Genomic DNA, 13582 nt, shown 5'->3' with positions numbered 1-13582 from the left:
TATTACCTACCTTCTGAAGCTTGCTTCTGCCAATTCGTCAAAGTCATTCTCCATCCAGTTTTGTTCTCTTGCTGGTAAGGAGTTGTGATCCTTTGGAGGAGAAGAGGCATTCTGGTTTTTGGAATTTTTAGCCTGTTTGCACTGGTTTTTCCTTATCTTTGTGGATTTATCTACCTTTGGTCTTTGATGTTGGTGACCTTCGGATGAGGTTTCTGTGTGGATGTCCTTTTTGTTGATGTTGATCCTATTCCTTTCTGTTTGTTAATTTTCCTTCTAACAGTCAGGCCCCTCTGCTGCAGGTCTGCTGGAGTTTGCTGGAGGTCAACTCCAGACATTGTTTGCCTGGGTATCACCAGCGGAGGCTGCAGAACAGCAAAGATTGCTGCCTGTTCCTTCATCTGGAAGCTTCGTCCCAAAGGGGCACCCACCAGATGCCAGCTGGAGCTCTACCGTATGAGGTGTCTTTCAACCCCTGCTGGGAGGTGTCTCCCAGTCAGGAGGCACGGGGGTCAGGGACCCACTTGAAGAGGTAGTCTGTCCCTTAGCAGAGCTCAAGCACTGTGCTGGGAGATCTGCTGCTCTCTTCAGAGCTGGCAGGCAGGAACTTTTAAGTCTGCTGAAGCTGCACCCACAGCCACCCCTTCCCCCAGGTGCTCTGTCCCAGAGAGATGGGAGTTTTATCTATGAGCCCCTGACTGGGGCTGCTGCCTTTTTTTCAGTAATGCCCTGCCCAGAGGGGAGGAATCTAGGGAGACAGTCTGGCTACAGTGGCTTTGCCTAGCTGCAGTGGGCTCCACCCAGTTCAAACTTCCCGGCGGCTTTGTTCACACTGTGAGGGGAAAATCACCTACTCAATCCTCAGTAATGGTGGTTGCCGCTCCCCCTACCAAGCTCAAGCATTACAGGTCAACCAGACTGCTGTGCTGGCAGCAAGAATTTCAAGCCAGTGGATCTTAGCTCGTTGGGCTCTGTAGGGGTTGGATCCACTGAGCTAGACCACTTGGCTCTCTGGCTTCAGCCCCCCTTTCCAGGGGAGTGAATGGTTCTGTCTCGCTGGCATTCCAGGCACCACTGGGGTACGGAAAAAAAACTTCTGCAGCTAGCTTTGTGTCTGCCCAAATGGCTGTCCAGTTTTGTGCTTGATGCCCTGGGCCCTGGTGGCATAGGCACCTGAGGGAATCTCCTGGTCTGCAGGTTGCAAAGACCATGGGAAAAGTGTAGTAACTGGATCGGAGTGCACCATTTCTCGTGGCACAGTCCCTCATGGTTTCCCTTGGCTAGGGGAAGGAGTCCCTCTACCCCTTGCATTTCCTGGGTGAGGTGATGCCCCACCCTGCTTTGGCTTGCCCTCTATGGGCTGAACCCACTGTCTAACCAGTCCCAATGAGATGAGCCAGGTACCTCAGTTGGAAATGCAGAAATCACCCGCCTTCTGCATTGATCTTGCTGGGAGCTGCAGACCGGAGCTGTTCCTGTTCAGCCATCTTGCCAGCCCTATTGTTTTATATTATTACCAGTGTTTGGTTGGTTAATGAAGTGCATGATTGGTTTATGTGTGTGCATTAGTAAATTTAACCTTTCTTATTGAATATCTTTTATGTATAAAGCTTTCTGGTTTGTATTTTGGGGACATGGGGTTAGTTTTCTTCTTTTCATGAGCTTATAATCAAGTATGGGAGACAGACACAAGCACAAATGACTCTTAAATAAGGCATCAAATTAAAATGCCAAAATAGTTCTTAGAGAAGACTGAGTGCCTTTGGAAGGCTGAGGTGGGAGGATCACTGGAGGTCAGGAGTTCGAGACCAGCCTGACCAATATGGTGAAACCTGTCTCTTTTAAAAATACAAAAATTAGCTGGGCGTGGTGGCAGGCACCTGTAATCCCAGCTACTTGGGAGGCTGAGGCAGGAGAATTGCTTGAACCCAGGAGGCGGAGGTTGCAGTGAGCCGAGATCACGCCACTGCACTCCAGCCTGGGTGACCAAGCTAGACTCCATCTCAGGGAAAAAAAAATAGTTCTTAAAGAAAAAAACACAACATACTCCCCTTAAAAACAAGGAATTCTGAGGGAGAGGTTAATTATACTTGTGGGGTCTTCATGGAGAGTCTTGAGAATACTTGGAGAGAGAGAGAAGAAAAACAGAACTGGCAACCAAATTCTGGAAATATAGCAAAGAGAAAATGCCAGACTAAGGGAATATAAAAAAATAGATATAATGGTGTATTTTAAGTATTCTTCTGTTTTAGAAGACAACCAACTTATTGGGAACTTTCTTTTGTGGTACTACTTGCATTTTTAAGTATATTAGTTTTACGTTGTGGAGAATCATTTAAAAATAATTGTTATCTAAAGAATATGCTTAGTCACAAAAACAGTCATTGGAATCGTAAAATATTTTACTTTTCAATCTATTCTATTACTGTTAAATTCTATTCACCTTTAAATTCATTCTATTTCTATTAACAATAATATCTTCTAAATCTTCACGTACATGAAAAATGTGTAAGCAAACAGAGAATTTTCAAGTCAAATGCTGGTCAATTCAAATCCACAAGAAAGCAAACAGTACTTCTAAAAATAAGTTTTTAAAAAAACCATAATGTAACATGTGTCTTCATATTTAACGACAATACATAATCATATGAGGAACATATGGATATTATTTTATCTGTTTTAGAAATTAAAGTTCTAGAACACAGATATTTAACCAGATTCATTTGCTGTATATATGGGTTTTTGTATTTTATTGTAGTTCCTTACTTGCATCATATTATAGTTGAAATAATATTAATAATAATTATTATGATTTATTGAATGGCTTTTATGTGCTATCTACATGATATACCTTTTCTCAAATGATCCTAACAACTCTAGAAAATAAGTAGTACTAACTTCATATTAAGTATGACTTAAACAAGTCATGCACTTTGCAAATGGTATGGCAGATTTCTGCTTGACCACACAGTGAATGCTTTGTCCAAACCACCTATTTTGCTTTGAACTATTCTATTTTGGCCTGGGAAGGGGAATTACTGCTGATATGATTGGTTAATGGTTAGTCCTATTACACCGGGCTTGTATCCATTGCTACCTTTTTGTATGTCTCTGAATTATCAAACAGAACAGGAGCCTCCTGACTGAGACTATGTACTATTAATGGATTATATGTATCCAGATATATTTACAGATGGAATACATTTCAGAAACATAAAGGACAATAAAAAATGGCAGAATTTACAATCTTAACAACATGGTTGCAGAAGCAGAACGGGAAAGTCATGTAGGCAGTCAAGGTAATACACACAATGTAAACATATCATCTAGGACATGAAGAAAACCTTTTGGGCCAAGTAGCACAGCATGCTTAGTTAGATCTAAACAAATGTGCATGACTATAACCCCAAATCTGTAATTTCATTTCTTTCCTTTTCCACAATTATCCAATCTTCAGTTTTACCAGTAGTATCAGAGACATTTTCTGCTCTTAAACTCTAGCTATCTGTGACACTTCCTTCTGGAAAGTGTCCAAAGCTTGAACCCTCCCTAGTTTCTCACACATCTGTGCATTATTAGCCTGTTTCTGGTCAAATGGTGTGGCAGATGAACAACAGCCACAAATTCTTTGACATTCTTCCTATAGGGAGGTAGGGCCTATTTGCTATCTCCTTGAATCTGGGCTGCCATTAATCTGTTTCCACTAATGGAGTGCAGTGTTGGGGATTATGACAGTTCTAGACCTTGTTTCTATGAGATTGACAGCTTCTACTTCAGTCTCCTAAAGCCCCCAGGGACAAAATAAGAAGTCAGATCACACTGCTGGAGAGACCACATGGAGAATATTGAGAATATGTGGAGAGAGACAGAAGAATCTAGCTGAGCCCAGCCTTCCAATTGTCCACAGCAAGACATAATGAATGGAAGTAAAACCACCTTGGATCAGGTGAAAACTAGTGAGTCAGCACCCTGTGGAGCAAAATAATTGCCCAGCTGAGTATGCCCAAATTCCTGACTCACAAAATGATGATATATACTAAAAGGGTTATTGTTTTAAGTCATTAAGTTTGGCGTAGTTTGATATATGTATATTCTGCCTTGGTTTGCATGTTGGTCTATCTTTATAAAGTATGCATGTCGTTTTTTGCATATGGATCTCTGTCTGTAATTATGTTACAACGAGACTCTCTTTATATCAGTTTCCCATTGCCTCTGTGGAATGTGTCTGTGTTTCTCTCTGTTGATTCCTTTCTGCCTGATCTTTATGTTTATATGAGTCAGTTTTGCCTATTTAATTAACTTTCTATTTCCCTTTTCTTTCCCCTTCAGTGACTCTTTCTACTAATTTCTCTCACTTTCTCCCAGGACAGGTAGTGAATTAGAATACAGACACTGGAGCCCAATTGCCGGGGACCAGACTTCAGCTCTGCCATTTACTGTGAGATGACCTCTAGCAAATTTTTTCACATCTTAGTGTTGCTGGGTTTTCTCATCAGAAATATGAGGCTATAATAATCTTCACCTTATAGAATTGTTGTGTGTATAAGTTAATAAATATCTAGATAAATACATGTGTGTATACATGTACATGTATGTCTATGTACACACATACATGTGTATTAGAATGATAGCCCTAAGCATTAAATATCATTTATAAGTTCTAATTCTCACTGTGTTTCCTTGTCTCTATTCCTTGTCTTTTTCGTTTCTACTTATCACATTTCTCTGGAAAGTAACTGACATAAAAATTTTATTTTCTGAGCAAGTCAGTAGAATTCAACACTCCCATTATTAATTTTAAAAGATGAGTAGATTGTAGTACACTTCTCTCTGTTAAAAAAATTCCTCAATTTAGGCTGGGCACTGTGGCTCACGCCTGTAATCCCAGCACTTTGGGAGACCAAGGCAGGCGGATCACCTGAAATCAGGAGTTCAAGACCGGCCTGACCAACATGGAGAAACCCCGTCTCTACTAAAAATACTAAATTAGCTGGGCATGGTGGTGCATGCCTGTAATCCCAGCTACTTGGGAGGCTGAGGCAGGAGAATCGCTTGAACCTGGGAGGCAGAGGTTGCGGTGAGCTGAGATCACACCACTGCACTCTAGCCTGGGCAACAAGAGCAAAACTCCGTCTCAAAAAAAAAAAAAAAAATCCACAATTTATATAATAATCTTTAAACTTGTATAGGCATTGACTTTAAAATTTTTCCCTCCTGAAGTGCAATATATGAAAAGATTCCTCATCCAGGCTTAGTATAGGGAAGGATTTCAATCCCTTTTTTTGGAATGACACATCTGACAGATGACATTCCTAGAAGGGACAATTCTGAGTGGACTTGGGAGGTGTATTAGTCCGTTCTTATGTGGCTAATAAAGACATATTAGAGTCTGGGTAATTTATAAAGGAAAGGGGTTTAATTGACTCACAGATCAGCATGGCTGGGGAGGCCTCAGGAAAGTTGCAATCATGGCAGAAGGGGAACTAAACATGTCCTTCTTCACATGATGGCAAGATGGAGAAGTACCAATCAAAAGGGGGAAAAGCCCCTTATAAAACCATCAGATCTCGTAAGAACTCACTATCATGAAAACAGCATGGAAGTAACGGCTCCCGTGATTCAATTACCTCCCACCAAGTCCCTCCCATGACACGTGGGGACTATGAGAACTACAATTCAAGATGATATGGTTTGGACACAGCCAAAACCATATCAGGGGCTTGTGCAATTTCTGACAGAACATCTCTAAGTTTATCATTTCTCTTCTATTCAAGACAATGTATTGCCTTAGGTAAATTTTCTCAGAAGCATATCAACCCTGAGACAAGAATGTGTGTGTGTACAAGTGATTTATAAAGAAAGTACTTGTAGGAGATTCCAGGAAGGAAATAGGGTCAGCAGGACAGGAATACAGGAGAAGCCAGGTAAGAGCCTCAGCCTGATTTTGTGGAAATGTCAAATTCTCTGAAATGTAAAATTCACCACAGCGTTTTCCTGATTGGAGAAGGAAAAGACCAAGCTTTCATGTTTTTGCATCAGTAAGTAATCAGCCAAGGACTGGGGATGTGGGAGGTACATAAGCTCCCAGGAACTTTCAACTCCTTTGCTCTTAGCCTGTAGGCAAAATAGCTTCAGTTGTCTTCAGGTAGTTTTTGTAAGAGTCTGAGGTATAGGCCAGAAACTGGAGGAGGGCTGCTCATGAATAGTAAAGGCAATCCAAAGAGATCTAAACAGAACACTGAGACTGTCCTGGCTGCACATATATCAAAATGCAAGGAATGGGAGTAATAATACTTTAGGAATAAAATTTGAATCTGTTCAAATTTACTTTTTAAAAACAAGTCACTCACAAGTGTTGGCACTTTAACATCTAGCAGGTGGCATCCTCCTTATCTGGTGGCTACCTTTTGTGTCACAACATGGTTATATCTAACTAGCTAGAACTTAATTTCTCTTTCTTTTTAGATGAGTAACATAGCATATTTGTGCCTTAATTCAAACTCAGTTTTTGTGTGTGTTATGATTGTATTTGCAAGTTGGCACAAGTACCAGTGATGTGAGGGAAGAATAATCATTTCAAGGTGACAATCACAGGTTAATTAACCTTTTCAGGTCAGCACACTTCTAAATTAGGTGGGAAGAGTTAACTTCTTCTGATACTATTGGGCTATTTGAAGTGACCCAGGCCATCCTGAAAAAATCAAGAGAGAGACAATTTCTCATTGATTCCCTGATTTCAAAGGTGCCAAATGGACTCTTAAGCCCACTCCTAAGCCCTGCAAAGCCTTTCCCTGAAGGGTATCTAAAGCACAGAAAGGGCCAGCTGAGAGCAAGGCATGAGGCACAGAAGTAGGGAAGCTTGTATTTGGCAGCCATGGTCTCTCTTTTGTCTGAGTCTCTTTTTGCCCCCTCTGGGTGTCTTGTAAATGTTTGCCTCACCTCTGTGCTTCTTCTCTACCAAAAGAGAAGAAAACTAATATGGAGTTCTAACTATATCCACCATAAACTCTATGGTGCTGTGTGTAAAATGGTTAAATAGATACACACTCAACTGCTGTAGTCAGTGTTGACATAGGATGTGTCATACATGATATTCTACTTTAGTCAATGTAAAAGTTGTTATTACCCCATCCAGAGACAACTGTTCTTGCCCAAATTTGTGCAACATAATACCAATGCTCTCTTGAGAAGTTTCTTCTCTTCCTCCCCCCTTCCCTCCCTTCCTTCCTTTCTTCCACCCATCCATCCATCTTAGAAAGAAACAGATAAACAGGGGAAAGGAGGTGGGAGAGAGTAAAAGAGAGAGAGAGCGAGAGAGTGAGAAATCGTGCACACACAAGCACACACGAACCTTTCAAGGTTAAGAAATAAGGCAGGCTGAAATTATTTTGTGGCACAAATTAGGAGAGTCAACTCTCTATAGAAATCAGATGATTAGTGAAATTTAAGCATTTGTAGATACATAAATGAAAACTAGTCTGAAAATAGTAATGAGGGCTTTTAAATAAGAAAGACACATATCCCAGGGTAGGTGGCCTGATAAAAACTATCAGGGCAATAGAAGTGAATATAAGAGGATTCCAGATAGGAGCAGTACAGATACCAGATATCCTCAATCAAACTGGCTAAGGGGGTCTCATAAGCTCCTTAGTAAAATATAGCTAAAAGTCTATTTTAGAGCCCTGCTATATTAGTTTATCAACTTCCATATGTATATGTATGTATTTAGTTATGATAAAATAGATGAATGTCTGAGTATGCGCACATATGTACATGTGAACTGCAAGAGATTTTATGGAAAGAGATATGGCTATGGCTAGTCAGGATAGGGCATCTCAATCACCTTAATTTGATTCTTAACAGGTACCATACCCACAAATCCAGGTAAAAAATATATATATAGAAAACAAAACCCAATAAAATAATATTTTATTACTATCTGGGTTTGGCTCCACACTCCCATGGAGATCTTGGGTGGGCTGAGCTTGGCTTAACCATTCACTGATTCTTTTGGCTTGGTTAATTGGACCTATGTAGTCTAGGACAAAAGTTGAGTGGAAGACCTATTTGCTTTCTTTGCTTCAACTCCAAAGTTTAAATCTGAATTCTCAATGTCAACACTCATTGAGTCAAGGAAAGCACACCTCTAACGACAAGCAGTGGAGGAAAGCACTGAAGACTAAGATAGTATTTGGCTCAAAGGGTAGGGCAGAGCTGGTTGGATTCCCAACCTCTGTGTTTTTTGAGTTGGCTGTGGGGAAACCTCAAGGGAGCTTCTTTGGCTCTTCTTATGCAGCTGGGCGGAAAAACTAGCCAGGGTTATACAACATACACCAGACACAAGCTTAGCTCAGTTATATAAGGCCAGAGATATAAAGTGCCGGAAAGTTGTTTTGTTTTTTTCTCTAAAACTGAACAAAACAAACCCCTTCTTTTAATCAAGAACTTCCTCGGTTCCCACAAAAGAAGTCCCTTAAATGGATTTTACCCTCAAATTATTCCTGACTAAATATAAAATTCTATAATAGTACAGGAACATAGATTTTATTTTTGCCGCTTTTCCTGCTGTTGGAACCGTTGTTCAGGACTTCCAAAGTGTTAGTATGTCAACTCCAGATTTAGAAGAGCTCTGATGAATTTATTTGTTCAGTAGCTTTCCCCTTTCTTCATGTGCAGCTCTCATTCATTTGTATTTTCATCCACCTGGTTCGGATGGGAGCTGACAGTCATTTGCCCATGGATGGGAATATTCCCCAAACTGAGCAAACCAGAGTTTCTTTCCAGGAAGTGAATCTCTTTCTATTTCTTCTCTAATCAGGAGCCATGGGATGTGCTCCTTGATTAGTTAGTTAGGAGGCATTCCACATATTTACAGTACTGCAAAATTTAGGAAAATAAAGCTGTCACCATCCAGTTCCCCAAAGTAATAGAAATGATGAGAAGTAGGGGGAATGTCCCATATTTAGAAGATCTCTTCAGTATCTGGTTTATCCCTGAGGCTAGTTCAACACTTGTTCTCCCAAAGTTCTGGTTGTTTGGTAATTTTCTAAGTTCTGAAAATGAGACAAATACCTTTGCAAAAAAAAATCTTCCTTTTTTCTTAAGCTAGTCCAAGGTGGGTTGCTGTCACATATGTTGATTCCAAGACTTCCATTTGTTTTATTTTATCCCATGAATACATTGCTACACCATTTCAGCTGGGGCTTCAGCTGCAAACCCTATATTGGGAATTCTAGTTGATGAGACTGGGCCTTCAGATTGGGTTAGAATGAGTGACCTATTTACAAAACTGGCCAAAAGTTGTGGACTTTTCTTACTCCACCGAAATCCACCTCAGAGTTTTTATTGCACGGCAGGGACTGCTAGTGGTTTACTGTAGTTTGCATTCTCATTTTCTTTCTTGTAATTAAAACCCTGGATTTTAGTTGGACATTTGGTTGCCTGGAAATAAGGTTTTATTTTCTAATCTTCCTTGTGGCTAGGTATGGCCATGTGACTAAGTTCTGGTCAACAAGACATGAGCATAAGTTTTTGGATTTTTGTTTATAGCTTCACAAAACCCTCTGTAATGGTCATCTGACATACGCCTTTTGCTTCCTTGCTTTTTCAGCTGGCTGTAATGCAGTCCAGATGGAATTTGACCAGTTTTCTTGGGCCATGAGGTGGAAGTCATGAGCTAAGGTTGATGTAGCTGGGACTACTCTTCTTTGCCTCATCAATTAAAATGGTGTATATATACTATCAATTCCTAAATATGTATCTCTAGCCCAGACCTCTCTCAATGGATGGACTTTAGTATCTGAATGCCATCAACACCTCCACTTGAATGTCTAAAACATCTCAAACTGAACTCCTGATTCTTGCCCTAAATCTCTCTGTACCCATAGTTTTCTCCATCTTAGTGGATGGCTACTCCATTTTCTGGCTAGTTAGACCAAACACCTTAGAGTCACACTTCCACATTCATTCTATCAGGAAATCTTGTTGTTCCTACACTTCAAAACAAATCTGAATCTAACCACTTCTCACTGATACTGCAGCCACCATTTTAGTCTTAGCTGCAACGTCTCTTGCCTCAGTTACATGGCAGTCTTTTGAAATCTACATCAGTGCATGCCATGGCTCTACTCAAAACCCTCCAATGGTAGCCCATTGTACTCAAGGGGAGAGCCTGACATGAGCTGGCTCCACTGTGACCTCTATGACCTCATTATCCTATTCCTCTACCCCAGCTCAGCCCTGAAGCATAGCTCAGTCCCATACAAGCCCTCTAGCGCATATCTTTAGGCTTTTTTTTTTTTTTTTACAAAAAACATGAGACAGAAATAAATTTCATTCTAGTTTAAGTCACTATTATTTTGTTTGTAGCCAAACTAACCATAAGTGATAAAATATTCTGGTTGGAAAAAATTCCAGTTGAGGTCACATCCAATAGCAAGAAGACCCAGAGAATAATTTAAGGGTTTTCGGTGACTAGAAAGCCCTACAATGACTGAAAGGTCTTAGCACAATTAGCAAATATTGTGCCTATTTGTTTCTTTAGTTGTTTGTTTTTTTGTTCTTTTATTCTTCCTACTGAATTATATGCTCTGCAAAGGCTGAGACCATGATATCTTGTCATGAGTGTCTACCACTGTGCTTGGCACAGAGTAGATGGCCAACACATATTTGTTAAGTGAATGACAAAGAGATGAATGAATTTAGGAAAAAAATCAAGAACTTGAGAAATCCTTGAGGTAATACTATTTCATAATAGTTCCTAGACTGAATTGATTATTATAGTTAAGATTCTGGTGTGCAAAAAAAGATTACACCAAGTAGCACTTCTTATAAAATCTTGTTTTAATTGTTCTATTTATAGGGAGTGGGTGGCATGGTATGCTATATACAACAGGCAGAATTCTAGGATGACTCTCAATGACCTGTGACTTTGTATTACTCCCACCCATTGAGTGTGGGTAAAACTGTGAATATGATATCACTTGCATGATTAGATTACTAATTTGTTGACTGATTAATCTCAAAATGGAAGTTATCCTCAATGAGCCTGACCTAATTAGATGAGGTCTTAAATAAGAAGTATCAGCAGATACATTCCTGCTGGCCTGGAAGAAAGCAAAGAGCTAGATTATGCACTGCCTGTGGAAGGCACATGATAAGAAACTGCAGGTGGTCTCTAGAAACTCAGAATGGTCACCAGCCAATAGTCAGAAAGAAAATGGGGACCCCAGTCCTACACTGCAAGGGACCAAATTCTTCCCATAACCTGAATAATCTTGGAAGAGAACACTGAGCTTTGAAGAAGAATGACAGTATGGCCAACACCTTGATTGCAGGTTTGTGAGACCCTGAACAGAGGATCCAGCTAAGCCATGACCAGACTGCTGACCCACAGAGATGATTAAGCCTCTAAGTTTGTGGTAGTATTGTTAAGTAGCAATAGAAAATGAATATGAACACTTTCACATACATTGTATTATTTATTCTTATCACAACATACATATTTATATTTGAATTTAGGAAGGTTAAACAACTTGCTAAAGTTTATCCACGTAGTAAGTTACCTAGAAGAATAGGGAGGCCAGGCACGGTCGCTCATGTCTGTAATCTCATCAGTTTGGAAGGCCAAGGTGGGAGGATCACTTGAGCCCAGAAGTTTAAGACAAGCCTGGGTAACATAGTGAGACACTCACCTCTAAAAAAAATACAAATATTAGCCAAGGTGGCATGTGCCTGTAGTCCCAGCTACTCAGGAGGCTGAGGCAGGAGGAATTGCTTGAGCCCAGGAATTTGAAGCTGCAGTAAGTTATGATTGCGCCACTGCACTGCAGCAGCCTGGAAGACAGAACAAGATCTTTCTACTAAAAAAAAAAAAAAAAAAAAAAAAAAAAAAAAAAAAAGAAAGAAAAAGAAGAATAGAGATACTTTTATAAAGACCATATTACAGGGGGTATAACTGTGTTCTCATGTGGTCAAAGGATGGAATAGACCAAGAACTGAGGCTGCAAACACTTCCATAATGTGGTACCATTGCTTTCTATCCAGCTAACAGTGGTGATTGGATACTTTAATTCTAACCAAAATATGATGACCTAGGCTGAAATTTTCAACTTTTAATTGCTTAGAAATCTCTGTAGGTGCTTTTAAGCCTATGTATTTCTACTCTTGGCTTTCTACATCTACTTTTCAGGTTCTTATTATTTTATTGGATATATTCTTATTGAAATCTCTCTCAAATCCTATGTGGCATAAGGTATAATGGAAGGAAGGGAGGAAGAAAAGAAGAAAAAGAGAGGGAATGGGAGGTGGAGGGAGGGAAAGTAGGAGAGAATGAAAGTAAAGATGAAAGGAAGGAAAATAAGATAAACAGGAAGAAAAGAAAGGCAAACACTACACAATGATGCCTTAGAAGTGAGGAAGCTATGATTCAGAGAGGTTACGTGACTTGCCCCAAATCACTCAGTTTGCAAGCTATAAAGCATAGTTTTCAAGTCTTCTGACTTTAAAATTTATGCAATTTTTCAGGCTGACATAAATATTTGATTATCTTTATCCTGAGGCTTTCTATTTTTAAAGCAATGTGTGTATTTCGTTCAGGCAAATCACGAGGCAAGCACCTACTCCACCTACTCACAATGAGAGATGCACCAGTGCCCTTCTGTTACCAATTAGGCTTCATAGTAGATTTGGGTCTTCTTGCAATGCTAATAGGAAGAGGCTGATTGAAATAAAACATGATGGATTTAGATGAGCTCTACTCCACACATGCTCCAGAAATCACACTTTAACTTCAGGATAAAACTGATGTCTTAAAAATTTAATGGCCCACAGAGCAACTAAGAAAAAAATGCAGTTTTAGAAAGAAGAAAAAAAGAACAAGCAGAAGGTAATAGAAAAAGAAGGAGGAGGAAAAGGAAAAGGAGGGTTATAAAACAAAAACTAAAGAAAAATAGATTTTTCAAAAATAAACCTTAAAATCCACTCTGTTATTTTTATTGTATTTTTGCAAGTCTTAAACAGTTCCTGTTTGGGATTCATTTATTATGGATGCAGTCTGAATTGTACTATTCTTTAGACCATATGGAATATCGGAGTATCTAGAATACACTGATCCATCCAACTTGTCATCACTATATTTCATAGTACAATTTGATTGCTGGGTTCAGATTACTCTTTTCTCCAGGGATCAAGATTTTTTTTTTGAAGTTTTGATGTACACTAACAATTTCTGTTCATTGAGGAGGAAGATTAAGCTTAACCAGAAATAATAAACTCTAAGACCTCACCAAAAGCCTTTCTATCACAGTTAATGGCCACTCCATCCTTTTAGTTGTTCAGACCAAAAAACACTGAAGTCATCCCTCATACTTCTCTTTTGTTCACATCCTACTCATAACCTATGAGCAAATCTGGTAGCTTTATTTTCAAAATAGTTCCAGAATCTGACCTTCTATTACCAGTTCTACTGCAACCACTCTATTCTGCAATACCACCTTTCCTCAGCTGCTTCCTTTGCTCTTTGTCCCCTAAAGTTGATTTTCAACCTGGAGGCTAGAGTGATTCTGTTAAATATTAGTCTGATCAA

Source organism: Pan troglodytes, chromosome 5 (genome assembly GCF_028858775.2).
Source record: "Pan troglodytes isolate AG18354 chromosome 5, NHGRI_mPanTro3-v2.0_pri, whole genome shotgun sequence".
Taxonomy (NCBI): domain Eukaryota; kingdom Metazoa; phylum Chordata; class Mammalia; order Primates; family Hominidae; genus Pan; species Pan troglodytes.
The sequence above is the reverse complement of the archived record's forward strand: the minus strand, read 5'-3'. Positions refer to the sequence as shown.